This window comes from Cupressus sempervirens, chromosome 2 (assembly GCF_028749045.1).
Source record: "Cupressus sempervirens isolate cs-2001-9-10 chromosome 2, ASM2874904v1, whole genome shotgun sequence".
In the NCBI taxonomy this organism is placed as follows: Eukaryota; Viridiplantae; Streptophyta; class Pinopsida; order Cupressales; family Cupressaceae; genus Cupressus; species Cupressus sempervirens.
Genome location: NC_143119.1, coordinates 261,359,759 through 261,373,020, shown reverse-complemented (window position 1 = coordinate 261,373,020; position 13,262 = coordinate 261,359,759). Strand labels below are relative to the sequence as shown.

At 35.9% G+C, this 13,262-nt stretch overlaps 1 pseudogene; it reads right to left on the bottom strand.

Annotated features, from left to right (window-relative positions):
• Positions 1-329: 329 nt before the first annotated feature.
• LOC149572052 (berberine bridge enzyme-like D-1 pseudogene) lies at positions 330-1,895 on the bottom strand (annotated as a pseudogene).
• Between the last annotated feature and the right edge of the window lie 11,367 nt (positions 1,896-13,262).

The window sequence follows — 13,262 nt, the reverse complement described above, 5'->3', positions numbered from 1 at the left end:
AAATATAACTCAATAGAATGTAGCTTTTTAAAGAAAAGCTCTAAATAATATTACACTAGTAGTTTTCTCTTTGTACCCATGATCTTTAAGATTTATATATCACACCAAACAGAGATCTAGTATATCATACTTGGTATTGATTCAATTGTAATTAAATGTAAACAGAAATTGTATTCTTTAAAATTATTGCATTGTTCCATGATTGTTATACAACACATCCGCTATTCCTGCTAGAGAAATATTAGTGTCGATCGTTTATTGATGAAAATAACTCCTAAGCGGAGGAGGTTATCAACTTTTTATGGAAATGAATATGGAGATCTATAAATCTAACTGGGACTGAGCGGAGGAATGCTCTGAGCATTCTTGAAAATATTGTTGGGATCGAATTTTGTTTTAACATTCACCAGTCTCTGGAAATTCCTACCAAAGTACTTTTCACCCCACGACTTTGCCTGTTCGACAGTGGAGGTTCCATTAGCATCTGCATGACCCAAATCAAGATCTACGTAGTTCACGTAAGCAGCTCTGGGAGATTTGGAAACGTAAGGAGTCATGTACTCGTAAAAAATTCGCATCCAATCCAAAGACTCTGCTTCATCGCTAGCCTCGTCCCAGTTGATTATATATTAAATTTCATATAAATTTCTGGCTCGGTGGGGAAAGGGAATCCGAGTGGATGGTATTCGATTCATTGAGCCTCCGAAGGGAACCAATACAAGACTGCTATCGGGCTTCTGCTCCATAATCTTCCATGCCCCGTGTAGGCCTGATGCAGGAATAGGCCTCGTTAGATAATCGGACTTGTTCTTGAAATACCTTTTCCTTGCAAGATATCTGTTGCAGAGATCCGCAGAATAACCGTTGAGGACGGCAGTGTAGATGACAGAGCCGTTCCAGTCCGTCTCGTTTCAATCGGCGGCGACCATACCCATTTCTGGGAAGATCTCATTCACAAGATTGAGAAGTTGAGATAAGCGACCCAAGTACATCCCATTAAAGGTCAGGCTAACTGGACTCCCTCCGACGACAAAGACACGGATGAACAGATCCTCCGGAGCAGACGGTGCCACAGTCTGCCATCGCTGTACAAGCCGCGTGACGTTGTCACTCCCCGTTCTGTTGAAATTGAAGGCAGTTATTACGGGAGGCACTTTAACAAGCCTGATCTGCCACGCCACAACCACTCCCCAGCTCCCTCCGCCGTCGCCTCGGATTGCCCAGAAAACATCTTCTCCCATTCCCTCTCTGTCCACCAATTCGCCCTTGGCATCCACAAGTAGTGCATTTATAATGTGATCTGCAGACACGCCATATTTCCTCGCGACTAGCCCAAGCCCACCTCTGCTCAATGAACCACCCACGCCTACTGTGGGACACACTCCCGCAGGGAAACCGTAGAGCGAAGTATTGTTTGCAATGGCGAAGTAGAGTTGGCCGAATGTTGCACCGGACTCCACCCATGCGGTCTTGGATTGCATGTCCACTTCAACCCTTTCCAATCTCATGACATCGATGATGACGATATTGGGGGACTGAAAAGTAGAAGAGAGGCCCTCGTAGCTGTGGCCTCCGCTGCACACCACGATCTGCTAGCCGTGTTGAATGGAGCACCACACCGACTTGTGCAGCTGGTATCTGCTCTCCGGGACTATCAGAGCGTATGGCTTCGCCACGCTTTCTTCCGCATAGCGTAGATTCTGCAGAGAGAATTGAAGAAGCGAGTAGTAATTTCCAGATGAAGATCTTTTCAACATCACGTTCTCGATGCCATTTCCATTCAGACAGGAGGTGAGTGCGATAGCACTTGCATTTTGTGATGAGAATATCACAACCGCATCTCTGCCTCCTAAATTTACCACCCACAACAATACGAGCAAGCTAAACATTCTCATAATAAGAATAATAGTTGTAGAAGCTAATTAGAAATATCAAATAATGAATATAATAATAATAAATAGTTCTACAAATTAGATTTGATACTCAGAAAAGAAAATTGATAAGTATATATAGGGAACTTGTTGCCTTTAAAACTATAGCAACACTACAAGCTTTCAAAAAAGATAACTAGATTTAGATTACAATATCTTCACCATAATTAACTTTCTAAAACACATTTCTAAATACAATTTGAAAAGAATCCAGTTGACTTAGAAACTGTAGAAAAGAATCCAGTTAACTTAGGAACAACAAGAAATAATACTATTCCATTAAATTACTTTCTAGCAGAGAGATCCCTTTTAAATTACTTTCTAGCAGAGAGATCCCTTTCGATGTTCCAAAACTGATGAAGTCAGTTGTTTGTTCTTTAGAGCCTATCTTAGCCCTAATTCAAAATATTCCGGACTATGAATGGACTCCTTTATTGAGTACGTAGGGAAACGGCTTTCATGTTAGAATTTCCATGTCTAAAATAAAATCATAGAGGCGAAAAAACTTGGCCTCCACCAAGAGTGGTCGATTTGTTATTGAAGAGAAACTGAACGGGTGTCCCATTCTCCTCTTATAAGAATTACTATTCAAATTGGTATTGCGTAAGGTATGATGAATTAACTTTATCTCATCTTAATTATTTCAACGGTGCCGACAAGTAAACAAATTGAATATATTTCAACGAATTGTTAAGTGGGAACAGGTATTCGGATCTTTCAAAAGTATGTTCTAGAGGTAAGATAGAACAACTTTGACTTGATCACGTCTAACTAATACGAAAGAGGTTTTCGATCGTTAACACAATTTTTTTGACAAGCGACCATAAATTAACAATGACAATGATAGCAAAGCATCTATGTATAATCTCATGATAAGATTGACAGAAATCACACCTTTGAATGAAAATATTGTTGAAATATTTCACACATTATTGGTTGCCTCTTGAGCTAAACGCTCACCTACCACCTGACATTTGCAGAATAATCAGAAAACTTATTATGGGTAGGTGAGTTTTTCAAATTTGGAAAAGAGGGGGAAATTTTTTGTGGTAGAAGAGAAAAGGAATGTCTCACATTCATTTTTGTGTAGTTGAAATTCAGCAGATCAGAGAGAAGTAGAGAAGAGCAGAGAAGAAGGAAGTTGATCAGCAGATCAAGTCAAGTGCAGAGATAGAAGGAAGTTCATTTAGTGCCTACAGTTGCACGTGCTTCTTTGTGTTATTCTGTAAGTTCGTGGTTTATTGGATTCAACCTGTGAAGCATTGACTGCTCCAAGTGTTATTGTATGCAACCATTAGAGCTGCAAGTTCAAAGTTTTAAGTTGTTTAATAGTTTGAAATTTTTAGGGTTATTTTAGGTTTTTCTGGTTTGAAGTTGAGTGCTCCCAGATTTTATAATAGTTTGAATCAAAGTTAAATAGTAAGCAACCAAGCATACATGAATCCATTGTTTTTCCTTTATATATTCTATTTGTGAAGTTTAATGTTAAATATTTTAAGCCTTGGGCTCTCTAGTTTTAATGATGGTAACATTCACATTGGAAGTCTGTCACTCGGTTTGGTCTTTATGTGAGTTTTAACTTTATAGTTATTGTTGAGTTCACTCAGCATCTACTTCTATCGAGCTCCACCTTGTAGTGGTGACTAAGCTCACTCGACATGCATTGGTGCCAAGTTGCCCTTCACATGCTGAGTTCACTCGGCTTCTTGTGTTGAGCTCACTTGGCACACTCCTGCCACTTGGCTTATTAAGGTGCCTAGTAAACTGGCACTTGGCAATAGTTAGTGCCTAGTGAAAATATTAAAGTTGTGAATTTATTTTTATATTCCTCTCATGGTATCAGAGCTTTGAGGCCCCACATCCAAAGTGAGTTAGGGCAATTTTTCTGGGATATTTGACATGGCAGGAGATGCAAGAAAGATATGGCAGCAACCACTACCCTTCAATGGACAAAATTATGATACATGGGCAAAGAAGATGAAGATCATAATGGTTGCAAATGATTTATGGGAGTTTGTGATTAATGGGTTTAATGATGTAAGAGACCCAACTCAGTATGTTGCTCTCACAAATGCATAGAAGACTCAGTTGAAAGAGTCAAGGATAAAGGATGCTAAGGCATTAAGTTTGATTGAAGCAGCAATGACAAAAACAATTTTTTTCCCAAAATTGCAGCAGCAAATTATGCAAAGGAAGCTTGGGATATCCTTGAGACAAACTTAATGGAGACTGATAAAGTTCGTATAGTAAAGCTATAGAATATAAGGAGGGAGTTTGAGAACCTTTAGATGAAGGAAAATGAATCAGTTGTAGATTTCAGTTCAAGGACCTCTAATGTGATTAACCAATTGAAGTCAAATGGAGAAGACTATCAAGAGAAGAAGATAATGGAAAAGATATTGAGGAGTTTACCTCATAAATATGACAATTTCGTCATGACCATAGAAGAGGCGAAAGACCTCACTGTTTTGACAATAGAGGAGTTGATGGGTATTCTTCAAACCCATGAGCATAGGATCAACAGATCTACATCTTCTTCTTCCCAAGAGCAAGCATTCAAGGCTCAGTCAAATCCAAGAGGAAGAGGGAGAGGAAGAAATGGCTCAAGCAAAAACTCCACAGGTAGAGACCGAGGTAATGGAGGGCAAAGAAATGTTGCAGCAGAAAGCTCAGGAAGAGAAAATGGAGCAAGTAGCTCACAAAATATTTTAAGAGGAGGTAAGAAAAACTACAACTCAAATAGGAGTAATGTAGAATGCTACTATTGTCATAAATATGGGCATTATGCAAGTGAATGCTGGAAGAAGAAAAATGATCAGTCAGGACAAGAAAATGTGGCTGATGTGAATATGGCAATTGGAAACAAAGCCACTGCCTTCATCATGTGTAATGTTGGTGAAGAAGGAAGTCCTGAAGTTTGGTACCTTGATAATGGATGTAGCAACCACATGAGTGGTAATGAAACTTTTTTTGCATTTATTGACAAGCGTTTCAAATCTAAGATTAAAATGGGTAATAATGGAACCCTACCAATAGTGGGCAAAGGATTTATTATGATCTGCAGCAATCAAGGTGAGAAGAAGGAAAAAAAAATGTGTATTTTTCTCCTGGAATGAAGCACAATCTGATGAACATTGGTCAGCTCATTCAAAATGGATACAAAGTGTTGATGGAGAATGACAGATGTGTCATTCATGAAAAGGATGGGAGCAAGAACTTACTTGCAATAGTTAAAATGACAAAGAATAGAATGTTTCCCTTGAGGATAGAGACATGTTTCTCATCTCAAGTTGATATTGCACCTCCCACACAATGAGCTCTAAGGAGTGTGATTGAAGACCCTTCATGGCTATGACACCTCAGGTATGGTCATCTTGGCTATGCTGGTTTAAATTTGTTGTCAAATAAAAGAATGGTAGAAGGTTTTCCACAAATAGAAAATTCATGTGACAAGTGTGAGGCTTGCATTTTGTGTAAGCAACATAAGCTTCCTTTTAATTCTAGAAATTCTAGGAGGGCTAGATATCCATTAGAGTTAGTGCATACTGACCTAGTCAGTCCTATGTAAGTTACTTCCATTGGGGGGAGTACTTATTTCATGACATTTATTGATGATTTTAGTCGTAGGACATGGGCTTATTTTTTGAAATCTAAATCTGAAGCATTTGATAAGTCTCTTGAGTTCAAAACCTAGGTTGAAAGAGAATGTGGACACTATATCAAGGTCCTAAGATCAGATAGAGGAGGGGAGTATACCTCCAATTTTTTATTTTTATTTTGCAAGAAACATAGCATAAAGAAAGAGCTCACAGCCAGCTATACACCACAACAGAATGAAGTGACTGAAAGAAAGAATAGGACCATTGTTGAAATGGCAAGGAGCATGATGAAAGAGAAAGGTCTCCCAACTAAATTTTGGGGAGAGGCTGTGGCAACAACAATTTACCTAATTAATACGTGTCCTACAAAGGTAGTCCGTGATAAAATTCCAATGGAAGCATGGTCAAGAGGAAGATGGACAATTGAACACCTAAGGGTGTTTGGATGTGTTGCATATGCACATGTGCCTAAAGAGCAAAGACAAAAAATTGGATGACAAAGGTGTGAAGTGCATTTTCACAAGGTATAGCTCAGAATCAAAGGCAGACAGATTGTATGACCCATTGAACAATAAGATGATTCTCTCAAGAGATGTGAAATTTCATGAAAATTAGTCATGGTATGGACCAACTGATGAATCACCAAGCACCTCAAGTAAAGTGCCAATTATGAGTGAAGAGGATGTTGATGAACAAGAAGGAGTAGATAGAAGAAAAGGCAAGCAGCCTCAATCATTGCCGAGCTCCTCTAGGCATGACCAAGTATCAGTGCCAAGCAGTATTGAAGATTATGATCCCACACTCTCCTACTTGTTACCAAGAAAGACCAAGAGTCATATGGAGATATACCATGATGAAATGTATGAAGATTATGATGAGAGTGTTAATTTTGCATTATTTTATCATAGTGATCTAATATATTTTGAAGAAGTTGTTAAAGAGAAGAAATGGTGTAAGGCCATGGATGAGGAGATAGATGCTATAGAAAGGAATGAGACATGGGAGCTAATTGAATTGCCTCCCAAAAAGCAAGTGATTGGAGTGAAATGGGTCTACAAGACCAAATGCAATGCTAAAGGCAAGATTGATAGGCAGAAGGCAAGGCTGGTAGTCAAGGGCTACAAATAGCAGTATGGAAGAGATTATGATAAGACATATGCCCTAGTTGTAAGAATGGAAACTGTTTCTGTTGTCATATCAATTGCAGCTCAACACAAATGGAAGGTATTTCAAATGGATGTGAAGTCTACTTTCTTGAATGGTGTGTTGAAGGAAAAATTCTATGTGGAGCAGCCACTTGGTTATAAAGTTGTAGGTGAAGAACACAAAGTATATAGATTGAAGAGAGCTCTTTATGGGCTCAAGCAAGCTCCAATGGCATAATACACTAGGATTGACTCATATTTGATGAGCAATGGCTTTAGCAAAAGTAATGGTGAGCCTACTCTCTACTTCAAGGCAACAAATGGAAATGTGTTGATTGTTGTCTTGTATGTAGATGATTTAATTTTTACTGGTAATGACAAGGATCTAATTGGTGAGTTCAAAGAGGCCATGAAAAATGAGTTTGAAATGATAGACCTAGGACTTTTGAAATACTTTCTAGGCATAGAAGTAAAACAGACGCATGATGGTATTTTCATCTCTCAAGAAAAATATGCAGGGCGGATCTTGGAGAGATTCAAAATGCAAAATAGTAAGTTAGTCCCCATACCAACAGCTATAGGTCTGAAGTTGAGCAAGGAAAACTCTAGCAAGAGAATGGATCCAATACTATACAAGAGTATGGTTGGAAGTTTGATGTATTTGACTACAACTCAGCCATACTTGATGCATGCAGTAAATTTGATTTCCAAATTTATGGATACACCAAAGCATTTTCATTGGAAAGTGGGAAAGAGGAACCTAAGGTATGTGAAAGGTACCAAGGGATTTAGAATTTTGTATATTGTAGCAAAGGAATTCAAGGTTGTAGGTTATGCAGATAGTGATTGGGCTGGAAGTATAGATGATAGGAAGAGCACTTCTAGATACATGTTTCATATAAGATCGGGTGCAATTTCGGGCATCCAAGAAGCAACCTATCATTGCTCAATCTACAGCAGAGGCTGAATACATAGCAGCAAATGCAGAAACATGTCAAGCTATTTGAATAAGAAGAATCTTGATAGAATTGAATGAAAGGCAAGAGGATGGAACCAGAATTTATTGTAACAACATTTCCTCAATTGCATTTCTAAGAATCTAGTATTCCATGGGAGAAGCAAGCATATAGAGATCAAATATCACTTCATTAGAGAGTTGTTGGAGAATGGGGATGTCAAGATGGAATTTTGTAAGTATGAGCAATAGCTAGTAGACATTCTTACCAAGCCATTAGGCATTGGAAGTTTTGTACACCTAAGAGAGTGTCTTGGTGTAGTTGATTTGGAACAATAGTGATCTTTGTTTTTTTGGCTTAGGACAAAGGGGGAGTGTTGAAATGTCTCACACATTATTGGTTGCCCCTTGAGCCAAACACCCACCTACCACCTGACATTTGCAGAATGATTAGAAAACTTATTACAAGTAGGTGAGTTTTTCAAATTTGGAAAAGAGGGGGAAATTTTTTGTGGTAGAAGAGAAAAGGAATGTCTCACATTCATTTTTGTGTAGTTGAAATTTAGCAGATCAGAGAGAAGTTGTAGAGAAGAACAGAGAAGAAGGAAGTTGATCAGTTGATTAAGTCGAGTGCAGAGATATAAGGAAGTTCATTTTGTGCCTATAGTTGCACATGCTTCTTTGTGTTATTCTATAAGTTCATGGTTTATTGGATTTGACCTATGAAGTAGTGATTGCTCTAGGTGTTATTGTATGCATCCATTAGAGCTACAAGCTCAAAGTTTTAAGTTGTTTAATAGTTTGAAAATTTTAGGGTTATTGTAGGGTTTTCTAGTTTGAAGTTGAGTGCTCCCAGATTTTGTAATAGTTTGAATCAAATTTAAATAGTAAGAAACTAGGCATACGTGAATCCATTGTTTTTCCTTTATATATTCCATTTGTGAATTTGTTTTTGAATATTTTAAGCCTTGGGCTCTCTAGTTTTAATGATGGTAACATTTATGTTGGAAGTCTATCATTTGGTTTGGTCTTTATTTGAGTTTTAACTTTATAGTTATTGCCAAGTTCACTCAGCATCTACTTCTATCGAGCTCCACCCTGTAGTGGTGATCAAGCTTACTCGGCATCCATTAGTGCCGAGTTGCCCTTCATGTGCTGAGTTCATTCGTCTCCTTCTTGTGTCCAGTTCACTCGGTACACTCCTACCACTTGGCTTATTAAGGTGTCAAGTAAATTGGCACTTGAAAATAGTTAGTGCTGAGTGAAAATATTAAAGTTGTGAATTTATTTTTATATTCCTCTCAAATATATGATATAGAATATACTTAGAAATAACTTTTTTTCTTTGGTGAGCTATTCTCCATGATAAACCATCATTCACAACTATATGATTTTAACGTCTTTTGAGATTATCTCTATTAAGTTCTTATATGATCTAGTTTCCTCCTGTTGAATATATTAGAGACCAATATCTAGATTTCTTTTGAAACTGCCTAGTGAAACTTATAATTGGGGAACACATCATTGTTTAAATGATAATTTTCCATAGTCTTGCTCCTCTCTTTTGTAGACTTCTCAATGTAATTATGTTGATTAGGGTGGCGTGTGAATGGATTATTCTAGTTTTTTTTTGGTTTTTTTTTTGTTCTTTGTCAAATATAACCCTATAGTCATTTCACATTTTCATTTGATGCCATTGTATCTGTTAATTTTTTACCCATAAACCAACCATATATATTGTGTCATACACTTTCCATTTTCTTAGTAAAGAAATTATTTGTTATTCATTTATTTCATTAAAGAGTTGTTCAAGATCGAGTTTATTTAATAGAGTAAACAAATTTAGTTGTTTGTTTATTATATATAGTAAGTATTAATGGTATTTGAAGTCTTATGATTACATTTGGTTTGAACATGAAGAGATATATTTTGTATTTGGAAATAAAATTGTTGTAAAGTGTTCATAGGTCGTAACAATTTTATTAATATGGTGAAAATATTACATCATCTCTCTTCAAAATAGAAACTAGTAGGAAATAATGAAGAAGAAAACCTCCAATTTTGTCCAGGGACCTTGTACACAAATAAATTTACAAAATAAAAAGTGGCATAGATATGGTAGACATCCTATTGTTTGTCCTTTTGTACACAGATCAATTTTGTAAGGTCATGAGTTTATTGCTAGCTTTTCTTGCATCCATAATTACTTGGCCAAGAGCAAGTTTAGTTAGTACAAAAAAAATGATCAAGGTCCCAAAGAATAAATGCTTAGATCAATATATTCTAAAAGATTTATAGAATTTTATATGTTGTTTAAAGATATTATCATAGAAGAAACACAAAACTAAAGAAAAATAAGCACAAAGAGGGGACTACACTATCAAAACCATGACATTACTAAAAGTAGGTAGAACCCTAATATTTAAAATCCAAACATAATGCTAATATCACAAAGAAAAATAGAAAGACATACATGAAGATGGAAAGAATAAAAGAAAAAAAACCCTTCACTTTCTGATAGACAAAATTTTGTTCAAGACAATTACCCATGTGCCCGTTTGGCTCATCAAGGGGATCTAGCTACTCTGTGAGCTCCTAGGGTTATATACAACTCTTCTAGGGATCCTATTCCTACCAAGAACTCTTTCGCTACTTTGGAGACAGATTTTACTTCTTCAACGAAGGGTCCATGGGTTCTTGACAAGGCTATGGCTAAATGCAAGGACTCTACTATTTTGAATCTTAGTCCTTCATAGTGAAGAAAAACTAAGGAAAATTTCAATGGGTTCCAAAACTCTATTACAATTGAAACCCTTCCTCAAAATTTAGGGATAGCCAAAAAAAAAACATATAAGTCATTTCGACTAAAATCCTTTCTTTTGCAACGGGAGCCAATTCAGTTCTGCTATGACATGGAGTGGTAAGTAAGAACGATGTTATTAATCTACAATGAAGGGTTATTGGAAAACCTAAGCCACCTTATGGAGATCTCTTATACCAGGATCCAAGCAGGTAGCCTCCCTAGTGCAAAATGCTCCCCTTGTTGGAGAAGAGGAAATTCAAACCCTAATCCTCAGTAATGAGAACACATGAAATTATTGGGAATAATGAATATCCCATGATTTGTTTTCCAAATGATGCGATCGATCCATTTTCCTACAAAATTCTTTGTTCAAATAATTTTAGGGTTGGGAGATTAGGTAAGGATTTCTAAGTTGCTCAATAATATGCTTTTTATCAACTATAAATATAGGGAACTTAGAGCTAAATTGCTTTATGATGGCTTGTTCTTTCTGAAAGGCCAACATGTAAAATTTATTGAATGGATGCCTAATTGTAATGCTCAAAATTTAAATAATCTTAAAATTATGAAATAAGTTACTTTCAAAAATCTCTCGATTGAACTTCTCTTAGAGAGCATTTTAAGATAGATTGGTGACTCTCTAGGGGGTTTTAGAGGGTTAGAAGAAAATTTCCTAAATTTTGTTTATGTCAAAATTTTGGTTGACCTCAATATTAATGAATCTTCTCTAAACCCCTAAGAATTATCATGAATCATTCTTAATATTATTTTAATCTATATATTTTTATGGGAACCTATGAGGGTCATCTATTATCACTACAATCTAGCTCTAATAATTATTCTACTAAAGGTATTTTCCATTAGAATCAATTTGTCTAGAGAAGATTAGATGAAGATTAGTCATTTGTCTCCTAGGGTGTCCTCTCCATTAACCCCCAACCCCAATAATAAGGAGTTCTTAGGGTCTTCCCTAAAAGAATTTTTTCTTCTTCCTCCAATCCTCCTACATTTGAGGGTAATAATATGGAATTTTTTGTTTCTCTCAACCCTTTGGGGGAGGATTTTCTATTATTAAAGGGAAGTTTCTTTCCAGTGATGGAGGATGATCTCCCCATAAAATGAATGCTAGTAATAATATGAAGATCCCAAACCTTGATAAAACCCCGACAACAACTTCCATTAATAATCCTAGGCAATTTTTGACTCTGGGTTTCTTTGTACCCGTTCAAAGAAAGGACCACCACCAAAGAAAGGTAATCTCCCTCTAATAATAGAGGTTTTGTTAATCTCATTATAGTTTAGATAAAGTAGTGACAAACCACTTAGTCATTATCTAGCATAGTTGGTTGGTCATCACTACGACTGAGCCACTACTTAGGCTAAGTGATTAGAGAATGTCAAGCATAAGTGTCCAAACAACACAAGTCAAGTGATATGAAAGTTAGTGCCGAGTATTAGTATGTGTCGAGCAGTCAGTGTGTGTCGAGTCACTCAAATGTCGAGAAAATAGTGTGTGTTGAGTGATTTTGGTGTTGAGCAATAATATGTGTCGAGTTATTCGAGAGCTAAGTAAACAACATTAGAGAATAGTAAAGGCCAAGCATCAAAAGCCTATTAACCAATCAATGAAATACAACTTTGTAATGGCACAAACATTTATGTAAACCATTTTTGGCTGACTTAAAATTAAATTTTTGATATTAAGAGATAAGGATGGAGTCATATCATGCATCCCTATGTCACCCATGCAACCAATCAAAAAAAGGAAATAATTAAGGAGCAAAGTAAATCAACTAGAGTCATTGATTATTACATAAGATCATCTCCATAATGCCTATTTAAGGAGGTAAACCCTAAGGGACAATATAAAAATGATTGAGATATGAAGACGAGTATCATTTGTGAAAGGAGGCATGGAGAATATACTTAATTAAAGGATCTTTCTTACAAAACTAGTTGATGACAACAAAACTAGTTGTGAAGATAAGTAGTGAATGGTCAAAGAAGATACATTCAATTAGAAGGATCAAGATACAATCAAGAAAGAGGAAATCTGACATGTACCAAAAGGGTGCTAACTGAAGGATCACGTACTAAATCATTTTGACAAGTGATACAAGGTAAATCTCTTAATAGAGTAGTCCTAACAAAATTTTTTAAATCTCCTAGCAAAGTTCTTACTTAATTGTGAGTTTAAATCCTTTAGTCAAGGTGAGACCTAATGGTCTTTGTAAGCCTTTAATAGGGAAAACCTCTCGTAGTGTAGATCATAGTTTATGATCAAAATAGTGTAGCCACAAATGGCCACACTTTATTGTCGTAGTAGGGTAAAAGTACAAAGCTGTGTCACCTTTTAGGTTGACTTATTAGAACGACTAAATTTGAGTATTTCTATCTAAAACTCAATTCTGTTCAAACACACGATCTTAATAAATTTATTCTAGCTAAGTTATATATGGTGTCATACTTTTCCAATTGGAAATGTCTATTAAATGCATGTTTTATACTAGTTACTATCAAGTTACTAAAGAAATAAAATTATTTCAAAAAAATGACATTTCAATAACTCTTACTATTTTTTATTATATCTTTTTAATAACATATAAACACCATCTTATAGAGCTCAAAGTCATGAATATTCTCATATAGATTTCATAGTGTATTAATTAAATATAGTATATTGTAATTAAAAAAATTCTACAAATATGCATTTTAACACTCGAAAAGGTGTTAATTTTGAGAAAGAAAAAGATATTAAATAATAACAAAAAATAAAAAAAATTATATGACATTCTAGAGAAGAGAGTCCTCTTCTACAATCTATAATTT